The following is a 20,392-nucleotide window of genomic DNA, read 5'->3' on the forward strand; positions in this document are numbered from 1 at the left end:
TGTCTACATGTAAGTCAATGTCCTTTTCTATTTGTATTTTATCAGGGGTCAATGTCATCTCCCAAACCTCAATGGCACCTCCCAAAAGAAGATGGCATCCAGTGTCCAGATATTGCAGACCACAACTACAGTTTTAAGTCAACAAAAGACTGTGACACAAACTGATCAGTGTAGGCCTATGATTTGGATGACAAAGACTCAAAATTTACACAGGCTTGGGCATGGACAGTTTTTGGCAATTTTTGTACGCCATTATGGCTTTTCACTCACAACTAAGGACCATCAAGTTAGCTGTCCCTGAACAACTGTTGCTTGTTCTAATGAGGCTCCGTCCATACTTCCACACAGGGATTTGTTGATAAATCTATACTTACCTTTTGAATTACTACTGTTTAGTGTGTCTCTTTACCCATATTTCCACACAGGGATTTATTCATTAATCTATTCTTACCTTTTGAATAACTACTGTTTAGTGTCTTTTTTGCACATACTTCCACACAGGGATTTATTGATTAATCTATGCCTACCTTTTGAACCACTACTTTTTAGTGTACCTTTTTGGCCCTTATATCCACACAGAGAATTATATTTATATTTGAATCATTAGTTTAAATTTGAGCCATTACTGTTGATATCCTGTCTAAATATTTTCCACAGAGACTGACCTGGTCCAGTCTATTTGACCTCGGCCTAGTAGCATATTTGAACCTTTTTGTACATATGGCCGATACAAACTGTTATTATCTGTCGTCCCTCGTTGGTGGAACGCACTACCTGTTCCTACTAGAGCAGGGACATCCCTCGACATCTTCAAAAATGTCTGAAAACCCAGGTCTTCAGAGATCATCTCCTCTCATAGCACTACTACAGACAATTGCACTCATTAATGCACTTATTGTGGTTTTTTTTTATTGTTAGAATTGCTCTTAAAAGCTTTAAATGTTGCAAGTCGCTTTGGCTAAAAAGCGTCAGCCAAATGTAATGTAATGTAATTGTAGTAATAATAATATCAACAATTGGTATGTGTGATACATGTATTGTATAAATTAAATGAAGTGTCAAGTTCAAATAAACTGTAATTAATACATCAACAACTGTTCTTTATTCCATTGTGCACAAGTTCCAAGCACATGTGTCCTCTTGTGAGGGCTGAAGACATCTTTTGGGAGGTGCTCTTCCAGATGACATTGACCCCTGATAAAATACAAATATAGAGAAAAGGACATTGACTTACATGTAGACTATAACTAAGCACAACAACAAATTTAACCCAAAAACAAACATCTACATTAAATATCCAAGTGAGTTTTAAATGTGAGTGCTACCCAAAAACGGTTTAGTACAATACTGAATCGGAGGAAAACTCACTAAGATCTTTCCAAATGACTGATGTTTTCATGGTTAGCCTAACGTTACCAAAGAAGGAAAGCAATCTTGCAACTAGCATAGTGTCGCCTGCCCCCGAACTCCATACGTTTTCTGTTTGTAATGCCAAATCATGTTGATTTGATGGCCACCATGGCTGCCCTAACGTTAGTAGTTAAAGCGAATAATTTTTCAATAGTGCCATTTAGTTGATGGAGATAATTATTCTGGCGACTACCGAAGTTCCTAGCATACACTTACTTTACAGTTGCTTCTACGTCAAATATTTGGTGCCATGTCTTAACACACCAATAGATAGCGTTAAAGTATCGCCATGCAAGACTAGACAACAGCATGTTAGTCATTGTGGCAACTGGCAAGATTTAAGATTAATACTGTTAAACAAAACTTACCGCGATATGTTTGTTCGGAACAAAATCCTTTCGGTTGATGTTCACAATCCACTTCTGACAAACAGCTTGGTCTTCGGCTCGCCCTGGGAATCTGTGTAGTGCTTATGTATGGTGTTACACAGGGGCAGGCTGTGTAATAACGGCGGGGGAACTTATATATTTTTGTTCCATATCTGTATTTTCCCACTGCTGTTGTAACAGCCGAACACACAACAGGTTCTTCCCGACATCGTAAGACAATAAACAAAGGGGGGAAAAGACGATTTGTTCAACTCCACAGGTAGCTATCAGCTATCACAAACGTTAGCGCCGACGTGCCTAACCCGCAGTAATGGCACTGCCCCCGCCGGATTCGTCTCAGCGCATGCGCAGTCTTGATCTCGATCTATGTTTCTTTTCTCAACAAGTAATGCCTGTGAATGCGGCGATGACGTATTTTGACAGTTGAGTCACTTGTGCGAAGTCGTACTCGTACCAAAGAAAGCCTAACTGTAAAGTTTGATTTCGTACTTGTAATTTTGAATTCATATTTTTTTCCCATCCGTATTCTGATGGATAAAATACACACAATATATTTTATGCACGACTGGACTCATTCGAGAATTCACAAATAATTATTTTATGCACAACTAGACAAATACGCACGTGTAGCAAATCTATGGACACGAATATTTTGACAGCTATCCCACTCCATATACCACCATTAGCAAGCTGGTGTCTTGCAGATTCACGTGCTGTGCGTGTGGCCACTGAGTGAAATGACGCGTAATGTAGCCTACTGTAAACAGAGAACGACGTGTGGAGTTGGGTTAGTTAAACAACCAGTAGCCTATGTCGTCGGCTTATGACGATTTAGAAAAGGTTTGCCTACTCTGTTTTATGAACTATGTCTACTAACCTAAGCTACTATAACATTAACCTAAACAGAATATGTTATGAACGAGCCTTAGATTTTCGAAGCTGCCATGAAATGGATGGACCATGACATGGTTAAAACGGGTTTGATAGCCTACTACTTCATTAAACATGAAACAACTTTAAACATTTTATTCTCTATCTCTAAGCTGAATACTATTGCATGTTCAGATAGGCTAACTGCCAAGAAACCTTACCGTGCTCCCAAACGTCTCCTGCAGCACTGTGCCTGCGTGCACCTTCTGAGAGTTCACTGAATGTATGACGTCACGGATTGGTGGCCGCAAGGCATTTCAATTAACACAGAAAATTGTTATTTTTGTACATTTCTAATTTCACAAACTATTAATGAGACATTTTAGCGAATGTTCACGTTGGAACTAGCGGAAGTATTACACATTTTAAAAAGTAAAAAACGGGTCTTGTCAAAAGGGCACTTGGACATCAAAGGGGCAAAAGGGCAGGTGCTAGAGCCCCTGTAGCCCCCCTTCTCTGCACGTGCCTGGTTGCTATGGCCAGGCCAGTTCTATCTCTGCCGTTGTCAAGCGGGCATATCGTAGAATTCTGATTAACCATTTGAAACATCTCTATTTTACTTAGCCCACTTCCATACAGTGGGTCCCATTAAGAAGTGGTGTCAGGATCTGGCCCGGACCTTTGAGTTTGTGCCACCCTGGTGGCCATTTTGTGTGTTGTCCTGTGTTTGTTTTTGCCTGTTTCCCATGTGCTTTGTGTTACCTGCCTGTCACCTGTCTTTGTCTCCGCCCCATCTCCTTATTTGGTCATGCTTCCTGTCTTGTTAGTTTTCTATGAAGGTATATTGGGTGCAAAAGTGGCGAGCACATTTAACTGCAGATTTTGCATGTGCACACTAAAGTCGTAAATGTGTAACAGTAAAGTTGAAGTTGTACATATTTATTTATATCTTGTTAACACAAAATAGGGGCTACGGGTTCACAAATCCTTTTTACAGGTACACAAATCCTATCCTGTGAGTCACAACTTTCAAGAGTCATGCACTTGACACTTTTGCTCCAAACGTTGCAGCGCAGTTGGTGCGAAACACATTTGCACATCCGTGTTTCATAATCTGAGAACATGCACAACATTCATGCATTTGTAAACCCAAATGTGAACTAATGCATCCGAAGTTGTGCATCTGTGAAATAATTTCTCATTAATAAAATTCTACAGATCGCTTTGATTTTCTTGCACGACTACAAGTCAATTGATACAAGTGCTCGAATCTGCTTCTGGGTATTTCCCAGAATTGGGGCCTATTTCTGTCCACAGGGTGTAATTCTATTAAAAACACATTAAATCTAATAATGTTTAGCATCACTAATTAGTATAAAGAAAAACAAGCCTAGACCTTTTTAATGGTTGCTCCTACTCATGATTTAGACACATTTTATTGGTGATTTATGGTACAATATCAGTGTTTTGGTGTTGTCCGCAACCAGAGTTTTCACATATTGTGCCATATCTCAAACATTATTTATCAAAAATTAATTAAAAAAATCATGCATATGAATTAAATGTTATCTGAACTAATGAACTGCATGCACACATTATGCATATATATGCATTTCCTGCTTTATTTTGCTTAATGTTTACCTGTCCCATAGTTTAGTCGTCATTACCAGCACACTCTACATAAAGGCACTTTGCTACTGTTTTTTCATCAAAAAATATTTGGTAACCATGGTCACCTAATATCACAGTGGAATACATGGGTGTCAAGCAGAAAGATTGATGCCTTGATGTCCAGAAACATAAGAAAATCTACTCTTTATCCCTCGTTTTGGGCATGTACACGTATTATGTGTCATTACCATACGCATTATTTCTGTATTTTTGAATATTCCTGAAATTTAAAAATGACTTTAATAGTTTAAATGATGTACATTACATGTAGAAAGCTAGCTACACTTGCATAGTGATCATTTTTGCTTCTCAGGGTAGTTTTTCGGTATAAATGTCATCACCAACACAGTCATTACCAGCACATTATAGCTTGCAATGTAGTGGTAATGACGACTGTGTTGGTGATGACATTTTTGCAGATACATTTAAAGTACTATTTTTAAAAGAAATACGTTTTTTTTTTCCACAAAGTCAGTTCAACTTGGGTTTCTAAATTATAAACATTTAATTGCAATAGATTACGATCAGTGATTTGTCATCACCGCAACAAATGTCATTACCAGAACTGCAATGTCATCACCATCACCATGCATGTTTTTGCCAATAGATTATGTATAAATTACAATAAATTACATTAATTAGATATTTTTGACAATGTTGGACAGTCTAAATTGCCACTGGATGAAAACAGATATGATATATGGCATTTATTTCAAATAAATGAAATTCCAAGCCAGGGTCGAGTGAAAAAATAAAAAAAATAAGATACTTAAACGACTATAATTCATGTTGTAAGTAAAATTCAACAATTCTAATAAGTTCAAGATAAAATAGACTTCATGTGAAACCATAATTGATCATTGATTGATCATTGATTGACCATTTAATCTTTAAAATGTACATATTAGATGATGTGATGGTAATGACATTTACCTGAAAAATGACAAAAAAGCATAAATTCCCTTATATTGTGGTCTCAACCAAGCTCACAAGGTTACTCCTATCAAAATGACTGATAACTTGATGCATACCAATTAGTACAATTTTGAATTTTATTTTTAAAAATTTCAGTAACCCAAATAGGCCCGAAATCTGAGAAATGCCCTTCTACGAGTGACGAGTGACTTTTGCTCCTGGCTAAGTGATATAATAGGAGCAAAAAGATTTGTATGTGTGCACGTCGAGCGAATCGATCGAGAAAACAAGGCGGCCGGATCTGAATCCTGGATCGCGACCATTGCCTGCTCATAAATTAAGTAACCTCAGCATGTTTCCTTATCAATGAAGGACACACGATTTATAGTTTTTCTTTGCACAAAGCGAGGAAAAAATATTTGTTGCGGTGTGTTCGAAAATTGAACGATTGTGTCAGATTATGTGTCCTAACGATTTTGGACGGGCAGTGTTATATTTCTGTACTTCTAAACTAGTTATTTATCTAGCGATAGCTAGCTAGCTTGATCTGGCACTGGAGGATTTAGCAAGCAGGTAAGCTAAGCTAAACATAGCTGTCATGATAATGTAAACCAACAAACAAGATAACTTTCTTCATATTATTATCATGTTACTTACCTTATGAGCAGGCAATGGTAGTCTGAGCGCGATCCTGGATCCAGATCCGGCCGCCTTGGTTTCTCGATCGATTCGCTCGACGTGCACACATACAAATCTTTTTGCTCCTATTATATCACCTAGCCAGGAGCAAAAGTCACTCGTCACTCGTAGAAGCAGATTCGAGCACTTGTATCAATTGACTTGTAGTCGTGCAAGAAAATCAAAGCGATCTGTAGAATTTTATTAATGAGAAATTATTTCACAGATGCACAACTTCGGATGCATTAGTTCACATTTGGGTTTACAAATGCACGAATGTTGTGCATGTTCTCAGATTATGAAACACGGATGTGCAAATGTGTTTCGCACCAACTGCGCTGCAACGTTTGGAGCAAAAGTGTCGAGTGCATGACTCTCATGACTCATGAAAGGATTTGTAAACCCGTAGCCCCTATTTTGTGTTAACAAGATATAAAAAAATATGTACAACTTCAACTTTACTGTTACACATTTACGACTTTAGTGTGCACATGCAAAATCTGCAGTTAAATGTGCTCGCCACTTTTGCACCCAATATACCTTCATAGTTTTCCCTCCGTTTCTGCCTCCTCACCTGTTCCCTGTTATTGTCTCGTTGGTTTCGTCCAGTCCTCTGTCTTTCTGTTAATTGGTATGTGTATTTCTATCCTCCTGTTGCTCTGTTCCTTGTCGGCTTGTCTCCCTGTTTCCCCTGGTCTAGCCCAAGTCCTGTTTGTATGTAAGTAAGTCTTTGTAAGTTTGTGTTAGAATAAATTGTTTTTTGTCCGTTATACTGCCTGGTGGAGTCTTGCATTTGGGTCTGCACGTCCCTGACAAGTGGCCACTTCATTCGCGCTTACCGTGATTCACGCAGCAGCATTATTAAATTAATCTGTCACCATATGCCTATGCCAACGTTTGCAAAGAGGAGAATCTTTTAATTTGATTCACAATGAAACGTTACATTTAAGGGGCGCGTCTAGATTTCTAGGCTAAGTCCTCGCTTAAGCTGTCACAGACTCAGGCACTACTTTTAGGTCTAAAATGCTTCCTGAATTACTAGTAAAAAAAAATAGGAGTCCTATCCTAAAGTTATGAGTGGTGAAGTTATGAGTACAAGCATCTCATATCAAATGACCATGGCATTACGCTACCCAGATAGCAAACAAACACTGGAACGGAACTGGGCCACACCTACCACAACGTCCGGCACGGATCTGCATAATGGACCTGATCCGGCGTCTAAACGCACATCGGTCCAAAATTGGTCTAGATCCGTTTGACGGATCTGGTACCAATAAGGGCTAACTTGCCCAGTTCCGTAAGGTAGTCTGTGTTACTGACGTGTTCCAGATCTGCTTATCATATGCAATACGGGTCCGCTTATTGTGTGTGGTACGGACCCGTTTATCAGACATCAGCTGGCTTTATTTCACATGTGAAATGTGATTGGTAATTAGGCCTAATTATCCTGAAAAATCTGTTTGCTACACATTTGCTAACAGGTTCACCCAGGCTAAAGTTCGTAACGTTTTCCCAACAGCTTAACTGATAGGCCTAAACATAAGCTAGGCTACACAAGAGGAGGGTAAACAAAACTTTACACATAAGTGTCTAATTATTTTTTTATTCAACAACCTGGCTGTAGAAGTGCAATCCCAGACAAAGTTTAAGTCGTGTTAATTCCACTGTTCCCATCGATATTCAGGCTGTCTTCCTAGTCATCTCCATGGTCAATCTGAAACACAAAATAAACATTAGCCATTTATTCCTTTTTGAAAATAGGTTGTCACAATTACACTCGTTTTTTATCATCAGTGATCCTTTTAGCGTTATCAATGTTTTTTCCAAAATAGTTATTGTGATGGCTGTTTTGCTTAAGCTAAGGTAGTAGACTAGCCCAGTGTTTTTCAACCACTGTGCCGCGGTACACTAGTGTGCCGTGAGAGATCATCAGGTGTGCCGCAGAAAATTACCCAAATGTCACTCACTCAGGGGTGTAGATTTGCGTGGGGACCGAAGGACGTGTCCACACCAATAGACCTCTGAAGTTCGCCTACAAAAAAGATCCAAAACGGCCATCTTTGCCCATATAAGGAGATCCGGTTGTTAATTGAAGCTAACTACCTATGGCAAATTGCATTGCAAGTTAGCTCTGGAGTAGCAAACATCTAAGTGTGCCGCCTTCACTTACCGGAGATCACAGTATCCACTCGAAGGCAGAGGACAAAAGTGTGTTCAGGAAAACGTCTGCATTTCAGACTTTTTCATCCCCACGAGACTTTAACAGGTGCGATTATTCAAAATCCCCATGTTATTTTCCCATAGGAAAAATCGCCAGATACCGGATGTCAAAGATGGCAGCTTTTTTGTAGGCGAACTTCAGAGGTCTATGTCAGATTACGACTGAAATGTCCCCACCCATATTCAGGTTGAAGTGGGGGGGGGAAGCGCTCACATGCGCTACAAAGAGTTAAATACTTTCTCACTTTGCTGCGGATCATCTCATACAGATCGTGTAATGTGCAGTAGCCTATAAGGGTAAATCGCGCTGATTTGAAGTTACCTATAATAACTACCAGTGAGACGCAGGAGACGCTGCGCTTCAGCTTCACTTCACTACAAGGCATATGAAGTGCGTCCAAATTCATCCATTCTTCTCTGTTGAACTCCTCGAGTAGGCTACTCATCACACATGTGTCACATGAAAGAGCCTTTTCTCAGCTTTTAAACGGTGCTATAGCCACTATTTGCTGTGATAAACAGTTCGCGAGAAAAATGAACTTCAAGAGATTTAATAATTATTCTGTGCCCATCTCCACATCCATTCGTCTCGGTGGAATATCGTAGGCCTACACACTCTTCACGCAACACATGACAACCCATATATCAGAATAAACAGCAGACCTTACCGAACACAAAGGTGTAAACATTCCCGTGTATAGTTAGCTGTTCCAGAGTAATCCGGTTTTGAAATAAATTGTAGAAAAATTCAACATGGTCTTTCGGCTTTAAGCATTTCTTAAAACTGAGCTGTGCTTACATCGCCTAGATATCTGTAAATAGGCCTATTAGAGAATATACAGGCAACTTATGGTTAAGAGTTGTCAATGTAGCCTTAATGATTCTTTTCACAAAATGCTAAGCATGAATGTATTTAAGTTTCTTAAAACTGAGCTGTGCTTAAATGGGTCAATGCATGATTTCATAACAGACCAAATAGAAAATAAATGTTAAATATAGCCGCAAGCGGCAATGGCGGGCCCGAGCACCTGCGGGCCGCAACCCGTGACATGTCGGAATCCAACAAAGCACCGACGTGGTGCGTGTGTGAAATGTACATATTTGATGCGTGGGCTATTTGCTTTTGTATTTTATTTTCTGCCACATTTACTCGCTTGGCCAGGTGGGGGCGTAATGCAAGGCAGGCCCATTGGGTGTCATCATAATCATAATATATATTAACCTGAGAAATTTCAGACCATTCATTTTAAGCAAATAACATTTCTGATACACTTTTTGGTTGGCCAGATGGTGGCGCTATGTTAGGCATTGAAATTACCCATGTGAATATCATCACAATAATGATATCCAAAATGTTTGTAAACTTTCAGACCAATCACTTACGGCATTGTCCATTTCTGGCACATTTCCTGCTTGACCAGGTGGTGGCGCTATGCCAGGCAGGCCCATTGGGTGTCTGGATATCATCATAATCATAATATCTATTAACCTGAGAAGTTTCAGACCATTTATTCAAAGCATAGAGCATTTCTGGCACATTTCATGCTTGGCCAGAAGGTGGCGCTATGCTAGGCTTGTGAATTATGCATGTGAATATCATCACAATAATGATATCCAATATTTTATAAAGTTTCAGATCAATCACTTAAGGCATTGTCCATTTCTGGCACATTTCCTGCTTGGCCAGGTGGTGGCGCTATGCCAGGCAGGCCCATTTGGTGTCTGGATATCATCATAATCATGATATCTATTAACCTGAGAAGTTTCAGACCATTCATTCAATGCACTGTGATTTATGACACATTTCCTGTTTATGTGGTGAGATATTAAAATCATATCAAATATATTACAACATTCAAAAATCCATTCACAATTTAACATCAGCAACATCTTGGCATAATGTTTGCCAAACTTCAAATGAATCTGACAAACCGTCTAGGAGGAGTATGTTCAAATTGATCATGTGACATCGGTATAATTGTCATTCTTTCTTTTGCCAGTTGGTGGCGCTATGCCAAACATGCATTATGGGCATGTGAATATTATCATTAACATTGTCTTCAATGACCTGTGAAATTTAAAACATTTCAAGCCATGCATGGTGAATTATGACACATTTATTGTTTATGTGGAAGGGTATTAAAATGAATAATTTCGCCATTTCGTCAAATTACAACATATCAAAAAAAAACTTCACAATTTATAATCAGGAACATCTCTGCATCATGTATACCAACTTTGACATGAATCGGAGCAACCGTCTAGGAGGAGTACGTTAAAATTCATCATGTCCACAACGCACAAAATCTCAATTACCTCACTTCCTGTGGGCGTGGCTAATGGCATGTTAATACAAAAGTTGTTTGTTTTTGGGAGTTACATACACCCACCAAATTTGGTGTGTGTATCTAAAACTATATGCCAACCACAAGTCACTGTGACGTAAGGGGGCGCTATGGAGTTCCTGGGCAACGCCCGGTGCCAAGCTTTTATCCCTGTCTATTCACTGTACCACTTGATGTGTGTGCTAAATTTCATGCGTTTTCGACTATGTTAACCACCTCAAAATATTTGCCAACCACGGGATCAGTCACCTAAGGGGGCGCTAGCGAGTCCCTGGGCCACGCCCGGGGTCAAGCTCTTGTACCTAACTGCGATGCATGATACCTGACGTGTGTGCCAAATTTCAATAGGTTTCGACCATGTTAACCACCTCAAAAACAGGAAAGCAAAAAAGTGGAATAACAATAATAATAATAAATATAACCGCAAGCGGTGATTTACGGGGTCCGAGCAAAACGAACATGATAGCATAGCTTTTTAGTTTTACATATGCTTTGATTGTTTGGGCACAATTGTTCAAAAGAAACGTGATCGGATTTCGGTTATCGGATTTCAGTTACCGGATTTCAGCTATCGGATTGGATCAAATCTTGAAAATGGGTTGTTCAAAGGGAAACAAGGATCCTGAAATTGGATTAGATCACATAATCTATTCTTGGTTTTGATCTGGATAAAACCTTCACTTTGTGTCGTTCAACACTTTTGAGTTGGATTGGAATAAATTTGATGCATAAAATTAGGATTACCCTGTGCTGTAACATTATAGTGTGCTAACCTCCACAACCCAACAGTATTCTAACAATACTTGATTCTACAGGACTATTTATTTGTTGTGGATAAGATGAAGGGTTTGATAATGGAAGGCAGTGTTTCCCACAGAATTGAATTGTATTTGTGGTGGTGGGTTCTGTGTCGGAGTCAATAAGATAAACAGCGTATAATTATACAGTTATACTTGCCTTGCACTACAAGTCCATATTGACAAGTAGCTGTAATGTTATAGTGTGCTAACCTCCACAACCCAACAGTATTTTAACACTAATGCTTCAGGTGGGATTTGAACACTCAACAAACCAGTACAAGGCATTATCCCACTGAGCCACTGTCAATCCTACATGTTGGCCAGTCACATTCACATGGTGAAAATGTGTATTGGTAAACACACAAGAAAAACTCCAAGCATGGAGGGGCGATTAGACATTTGTAGAGATGAACACTAATAGATTAAATGAAGGGCTTTCCTGAAAGAGAACACCTGAAAACGTTTGGAAATTCTGGGACAATTAGACATTTGTAGAGAAGAACAGTAATGGATGAAATATAAATATGATAGACTTAATGATGAAGGAAAAATAGTAAACAAAGAAGTTCCCCTATATGTCTTCGAGTGTGTCGGCATTCTGATTCTTGGCAACTAATGAGTGTGAATGTTGATTGCCTGATGTCATTCAGGTGCTGTTCAATGGTTTGACTCTTCAATAACCAATAGCATGTGCATCTTGAGCCTAAAGCTCTAGCAGGATTCGAACTCTCAACCTAACAAACACCAGCACTAGGCATTATCCCTCTGAGCCACTAACAATCCGACATATTAGGCAGTCACATTCATATGGTGAAAATGTGTGTTGGTAAACACACAAGAAAAACTCCAAGTATACATTTGACAATAAAATGAAGGGCTTTCCTGAAAGAGTACACCTGAAAACTTTTGGATATTCTGTGGCAATTAGACATTTATAGAGAAGAACAGTAATGGATGAAATATAAATATGATAGACTTAATGATGAAGGAAAAATAGTAAACAAAGAAGTTCCCCTATATGTCAGAGTGTGTCGGCATTCTGATTCTTGGCAACTAATGAGTGTGAATGTTAATTGCCTGATGTCATTCAGGTGCTGTTCAATGGTGTCAATCTTCAATAACCAATAGCATGTGCATCTTGAGCTTCAAGCTCTAGCAGGATTCGAACTCTCAACCTAACAAACACCAGCAGTGTGTAATGAGTGTGAATGTTAATTGCCTGATGTCATTCAGGTGCTGTTCAATGGTGTGACTCAGAAGGCTCAATGGTATGGAGTGATGACTTGTATGTGTGCTGCATCAAAGAGGAAACAAACAGAAAATGGAGTAATCAGTGAAATGGGGTAAATCAGTACAGATCCCAACTCACAAACAAACCAATTGACATTTGAACAATAAACTGAAATCATATGGCTATATAAGGTACAACTAAACAATACTTGACATCCCAAGTCAACCAACATCACCTAATCATCTCTCACATGGGACTCCAACACACCAAACCAACAAACAAACACCTTAACTTTACACATGATGGCAGAGCTACTCTACAAACTGATAAACATCACAAAAGTCATAGTGAGGGTGATTAAAGTGATGACTTACGTTAACTCAAAGACGCACACAGAGCAGGACACACTGGAGTGCTGGGTTGAGATGAACAAAAGAGCAAACTGAGGGCGAGCAAACAATTTATCCTGGTCTGAGCCCCTGCTCCGGAGCTACAGGGTTTCCCAGCAGGTAAACTTTGGAAAGATTTGGAAAAGATTTTTGAAAGACTACAGTCTCAGACCCTCTCACATCTAAAGACAAGTAGTAGAGTTTTAAGTCACAGACTATGATTTTGCAATGACTAGGGATCTTGCAGGGTCACTATTTACAAGACTGCAACATGATTCCTTTAAATTATTACCCATTGTGCAATAGATAAACAGGAACTGAAAATTATAGCCTACTAAACTCAAAGTCGTATTTTCGTGTTTCTGCAGCATTCTTTCATGCGTGACAACCGATATAGAGTTGTTCTGTCAAGTGGAAGAGACGACTAAATATGTATAAGAAATGACAACTAATTATAGGCTACAGCTTATAATTATACAGTAATACTTGCCTTGCACTACAAGTCCATATTGACAAGTAGCTGTAATGTTATAGTGTGTTATCCTCCACAACCCAACAGCATTCTATTGTAGTATGCTAACATCCACAACCCACTAATGGTTCAAGTGGGATTTGAACTCTCAACCTAAGGATTACCAGTACAAGGCATTATCCCACTGAGCCACTGTCAATCCTACATGTTGGCCAGTCACATTCACATGGTGAAAATGTGTATTGGTAAACACACAAGAAAAACTCCAAGCATGGAGGGGCGATTAGACATTTGTAGAGATGAACACTAATAGATTAAATGAAGGGCTTTCCTGAAAGAGAACACCTGAAAACGTTTGGAAATTCTGGGACAATTAGACATTTGTAGAGAAGAACAGTAATGGATGAAATATAAATATGATAGACTTAATGATGAAGGAAAAATAGTAAACAAAGAAGTTCCCCTATATGTCTTCGAGTGTGTCGGCATTCTGATTCTTGGCAACTAATGAGTGTGAATGTTGATTGCCTGATGTCATTCAGGTGCTGTTCAATGGTTTGACTCTTCAATAACCAATAGCATGTGCATCTTGAGCCTAAAGCTCTAGCAGGATTCGAACTCTCAACCTAACAAACACCAGCACTAGGCATTATCCCTCTGAGCCACTAACAATCCGACATATTAGGCAGTCACATTCATATGGTGAAAATGTGTGTTGGTAAACACACAAGAAAAACTCCAAGTATACATTTGACAATAAAATGAAGGGCTTTCCTGAAAGAGTACACCTGAAAACTTTTGGATATTCTGTGGCAATTAGACATTTATAGAGAAGAACAGTAATGGATGAAATATAAATATGATAGACTTAATGATGAAGGAAAAATAGTAAACAAAGAAGTTCCCCTATATGTCAGAGTGTGTCGGCATTCTGATTCTTGGCAACTAATGAGTGTGAATGTTAATTGCCTGATGTCATTCAGGTGCTGTTCAATGGTGTCAATCTTCAATAACCAATAGCATGTGCATCTTGAGCTTCAAGCTCTAGCAGGATTCGAACTCTCAACCTAACAAACACCAGCAGTGTGTAATGAGTGTGAATGTTAATTGCCTGATGTCATTCAGGTGCTGTTCAATGGTGTGACTCAGAAGGCTCAATGGTATGGAGTGATGACTTGTATGTGTGCTGCATCAAAGAGGAAACAAACAGAAAATGGAGTAATCAGTGAAATGGGGTAAATCAGTACAGATCCCAACTCACAAACAAACCAATTGACATTTGAACAATAAACTGAAATCATATGGCTATATAAGGTACAACTAAACAATACTTGACATCCCAAGTCAACCAACATCACCTAATCATCTCTCACATGGGACTCCAACACACCAAACCAACAAACAAACACCTTAACTTTACACATGATGGCAGAGCTACTCTACAAACTGATAAACATCACAAAAGTCATAGTGAGGGTGATTAAAGTGATGACTTACGTTAACTCAAAGACGCACACAGAGCAGGACACACTGGAGTGCTGGGTTGAGATGAACAAAAGAGCGAACTGAGGGCGAGCAAACAATTTATCCTGGTCTGAGCCCCTGCTCCGGAGCTACAGGGTTTCCCAGCAGGTAAACTTTGGAAAGATTTGGAAAAGATTTTTGAAAGACTACAGTCTCAGACCCTCTCACATCTAAAGACAAGTAGTAGAGTTTTAAGTCACAGACTATGATTTTGCAATGACTAGGGATCTTGCAGGGTCACTATTTACAAGACTGCAACATGATTCCTTTAAATTATTACCCATTGTGCAATAGATAAACAGGAACTGAAAATTATAGCCTACTAAACTCAAAGTCGTATTTTCGTGTTTCTGCAGCATTCTTTCATGCGTGACAACCGATATAGAGTTGTTCTGTCAAGTGGAAGAGACGACTAAATATGTATAAGAAATGACAACTAATTATAGGCTACAGCTTATAATTATACAGTAATACTTGCCTTGCACTACAAGTCCATATTGACAAGTAGCTGTAATGTTATAGTGTGTTATCCTCCACAACCCAACAGCATTCTATTGTAGTATGCTAACATCCACAACCCACTAATGCTTCAAGTGGGATTTGAACTCTCAACCTAAGGATCACCAGTACAAGGCATTATCCCACTGAGCCACTGTCAATCCTACATGTTGGCCAGTCACATTCACATGGTGAAAATGTGTATTGGTAAACACACAAGAAAAACTCCAAGCATGGAGGGGCGATTAGACATTTGTAGAGATGAACACTAATAGATTAAATATAAATATGATAGACTTAATGATGAAGGAAAAATAGTAAACAAAGAAGTTCCCCTGAATGTCATAGAGTGTCTCGGCATTCTGATTCTTGGCAACTGATGAGTGTGAATGTTGATTGCCTGATGTCATTCAGGTGCTGTTCAATGGTGTGAATCTTCAATAACCAATAGGATTCGAGCTAGAGCTTAAAGCACTACCGGGGATTTGAACCCTCAACCTAACAAACACCAGCACTAGGCATTATCCCACTGAGCCACTGACAATCCTACATAATGGGTAGTCACATTCACATGGTGAAAATGTGTGTTGGTAGACACACAAGAAAAACTCCAAGTATATATTTGACAATAAAATGAAGGGCTTTCCTGAAAAAGTACACCTGAAAACTTTTGGATATTCTGGGGCAATTAGACATTTATAGAGAAGAACAGTAATGGATGAAATATAAATATGATAGACTTAATGATGAAGGAAAAATAGTAAACAAAGAAGTTCCCCTATATGTCATAGAGTGTGTCGGCATTCTGATTCTTGGCAACTGATGAGTGTGAATGTTGATTGCCTGATGTCATTCAGGTGCTGTTCAATGGTGTGAATCTTCAATAACCAATAGGATTCGAGCTAGAGCCTAAAGCACTACCGGGGATTTGAACCCTCAACCTAACAAACACCAGCACTAGGCATTATCCCACTGAGCCACTGACAATCCTACATAATGGGTAGTCACATTCACATGGTGAAAATGTGTGTTGGTAGACACACAAGAAAAACTCCAAGTATATATTTGACAATAAAATGAAGGGCTTTCCTGAAAAAGTACACCTGAAAACTTTTGGATATTCTGGGGCAATTAGACATTTATAGAGAAGAACAGTAATGGATGAAATATAAATATGATAGACTTAATGATGAAGGAAAAATAGTAAACAAAGAAGTTCCCCTATATGTCATAGAGTGTGTCGGCATTCTGATTCTTGGCAACTAATGAGTGTGAATGTTAATTGTCTGATGTCATTCAGGTGCTGTTCAATAGTGTGAATCTTCAATAACCAATAGCATGTGCATCTTGAGCCTAAAGCTCTAGCAGGATTTGAACTCTCAACCTAACAAACACCAGCACTAGGCATTATCCCACTCTGCCACTGACAATCATACACATTCAGCAGTCACATTCAAATGGTGAAAATGTGTGTTGGTAAACACACAAGAAAAACACCAAGTATACATTTGACAATAAAATGAAGGGCTTTCCTGAAAGAGTACACCTGAAAACTTTTGGATATTCTGGGGCAATTAGACATTTATAGAGAAGAACAGTAATGGATGAAATATAAATATGATAGACTTAATGATGAAGGAAAAATAGTAAACAAAGAAGTTCCCCTATATGTCATAGAGTGTGTCGGCATTCTGATTCTTGGCAACTAATGAGTGTGAATGTTAATTGTCTGATGTCATTCAGGTGCTGTTCAATAGTGTGAATCTTCAATAACCAATAGCATGTGCATCTTGAGCCTAAAGCTCTAGCAGGATTCGAACTCTCAACCTAACAAACACCAGCACTAGGCATTATCCCACTCAGCCACTGACAATCATACACATTGAGCAGTCACATTCAAATGGTGAAAATGTGTGTTGGCAAACACACAACATCAAGAAAATTCCTAGCATACATTTGACAATAGAATTAAGGGCTTTATAAAAAAGAGTACATATCTGAAAATGTGCACTGTTAATGGTATCCACCTAATGATGGTTGTATGGTTGTTATCCAAGAAAAAAAAATTACTCATATAGGAATATAGGTGATATAGGAGAAATGGGCTGAGTGGTCAAACTTTATTGGCCTATATCTCTGAAATGGAACAACGTATCCAAATTCTTTTGATAACTTTTGTGAGGCTTTGTCTAAACATTGTCTGTGAGAAGTTTGGTGAAGATTTGATAATTTTTGAAGCCTGTGAAACTTTTTATGATGTTTGGCTTTTCTTTGAAATTGTGGCAAAAGTAAACATTTTTAGAGCATAAGACCAGGGTGAAAAAGATGCATCTGAATGTAGAGATTAATATGATGAAAGAATTTTGAGTCTAGGTGACTCTGGTAAGGAGAAATAAGCGTTTTTGACAAGAGCGCCACCTTTGGGTGCAGTACCCCAAATTTGGGTTATGGGTAGTGGGGGGTACTGGTAACAATACTTGAAAAAGTCAAGTTTCTAGGACTTACGGTTTATAGGAATATAGGTGATCTAGGAAAAAAGGCCTAAGTGGTCTAACTTTATTGGCCTATATCTCTGAAATGGAACAAAATATCAAAATTCTGAGCGATAACTTTTGTGAGGCTTGGTCTAAACATTGTCTGTGAGAATTTTGGTGAAGATTTGATTATTTTTGAAGAGTGTGAAACTTTTTATAATGTTTGGCTTTTCCATGAAATTGTGGAAAAAGTAAACATTTGTAGACCATAAGACCAGGGCCAAAAAGATGCATCTGAGTTTAGAGATTAATATTCTGAAAGAATTTTGAGTCTAGGTGAATCTGGTAAGGAGAAATAAGCATAATTAACTTTTTTTTTCAATAGCGCCACCTTTGGGTGCAGTACCCCAAATTTTGGGTTATGGGTAGAGGGGGGTACTGGTAACCATACCTGAAAATTTCAAGAGTTTTGGAGTTACGGTTTAGGCTGCAGTATGACTTTTACAGAATTTTGGCCAAAAAATGAACGGTACAGAAACAATAGGGTTCCTGTAGCTACGCTGCTCGGACCCCTAATAATCCTTACAAAAACAATAGGGCCTTGCGCCCTTCGGGTGCTCGGGCCCTAAATATAGCCGCAAGCGGCAATGGCGGGCCCGAGCACCTGCGGGCCGCAAGCCGTGACATGTCGGAATCCAACAAAGCACCGACGTGGTGCGTGTGTGAAATGTACATATTTGATGCGTGGGCTATTTGCTTTTGTATTTTATTTTCTGCCACATTTACTCGCTTGGCCAGGTGGGGGCGTAATGCAAGGCAGGCCCATTGGGTGTCATCATAATCATAATATATATTAACCTGAGAAATTTCAGACCATTCATTTTAAGCAAATAACATTTCTGATACACTTTTTGGTTGGCCAGATGGTGGCGCTATGTTAGGCATTGAAATTACCCATGTGAATATCATCACAATAATGATATCCAAAATGTTTGTAAACTTTCAGACCAATCACTTACGGCATTGTCCATTTCTGGCACATTTCCTGCTTGACCAGGTGGTGGCGCTATGCCAGGCAGGCCCATTGGGTGTCTGGATATCATCATAATCATAATATCTATTAACCTGAGAAGTTTCAGACCATTTATTCAAAGCATAGAGCATTTCTGGCACATTTCATGCTTGGCCAGAAGGTGGCGCTATGCTAGGCTTGTGAATTATGCATGTGAATATCATCACAATAATGATATCCAATATTTTATAAAGTTTCAGATCAATCACTTAAGGCATTGTCCATTTCTGGCACATTTCCTGCTTGGCCAGGTGGTGGCGCTATGCCAGGCAGGCCCATTTGGTGTCTGGATATCATCATAATCATGATATCTATTAACCTGAGAAGTTTCAGACCATTCATTCAATGCACTGTGATTTATGACACATTTCCTGTTTATGTGGTGAGATATTAAAATCATATCAAATATATTACAACATTCAAAAATCCATTCACAATTTAACATCAGCAACATCTTGGCATAATGTTTGCCAAACTTCAAATGAATCTGACAAACCGTCTAGGAGGAGTATGTTCAAATTGATCATGTGACATCGGTATAATTGTCATTCTTTCTTTTGCCAGTTGGTGGCGCTATGCCAAACATGCATTATGGGCATGTGAATATTATCATTAACATTGTCTTCAATGACCTGTGAAATTTAAAACATTTCAAGCCATGCATGGTGAATTATGACACATTTATTGTTTATGTGGAAGGGTATTAAAATGAATAATTTCGCCATTTCGTCAAATTACAACATATCAAAAAAAAACTTCACAATTTATAATCAGGAACATCTCTGCATCATGTATACCAACTTTGACATGAATCGGAGCAACCGTCTAGGAGGAGTACGTTAAAATTCATCATGTCCACAACGCACAAAATCTCAATTACCTCACTTCCTGTGGGCGTGGCTAATGGCATGTTAATACAAAAGTTGTTTGTTTTTGGGAGTTACATACACCCACCAAATTTGGTGTGTGTATCTAAAACTATATGCCAACCACAAGTCACTGTGACGTAAGGGGGCGCTATGGAGTTCCTGGGCAACGCCCGGTGCCAAGCTTTTATCCCTGTCTATTCACTGTACCACTTGATGTGTGTGCTAAATTTCATGCGTTTTCGACTATGTTAACCACCTCAAAATATTTGCCAACCACGGGATCAGTCACCTAAGGGGGCGCTAGCGAGTCCCTGGGCCACGCCCGGGGTCAAGCTCTTGTACCTAACTGCGATGCATGATACCTGACGTGTGTGCCAAATTTCAATAGGTTTCGACCATGTTAACCACCTCAAAAACAGGAAAGCAAAAAAGTGGAATAACAATAATAATAATAAATATAACCGCAAGCGGTGATTTACGGGGTCCGAGCAAAACGAACATGATAGCATAGCTTTTTAGTTTTACATATGCTTTGATTGTTTGGGCACAATTGTTCAAAAGA

The 20,392-nt window shown here is 38.9% G+C and overlaps 1 long non-coding RNA gene across 1 annotated transcript; it reads right to left on the minus strand.

Annotated features, from left to right (window-relative positions):
- Nucleotides 1–882: 882 nt before the first annotated feature.
- Nucleotides 883–1,921, minus strand: LOC143114542 (uncharacterized). The gene is made up of 2 exons (XR_012984945.1): nt 1,779–1,921; nt 883–1,194 (listed from the first exon to the last, which is right to left on the minus strand). It is a non-coding gene; the product is annotated as an uncharacterized LOC143114542 (long non-coding RNA).
- Nucleotides 1,922–20,392: the final 18,471 nt, after the last annotated feature.

Source organism: Alosa pseudoharengus, unplaced genomic scaffold (genome assembly GCF_046254945.1).
Source record: "Alosa pseudoharengus isolate Yale_2024_CS ecotype anadromous, Long Island Sound unplaced genomic scaffold, YU_APseudo_1.1 YU_APseudo_1.1_scf_9, whole genome shotgun sequence".
NCBI classification, from domain to species: domain Eukaryota; kingdom Metazoa; phylum Chordata; class Actinopteri; order Clupeiformes; family Clupeidae; genus Alosa; species Alosa pseudoharengus.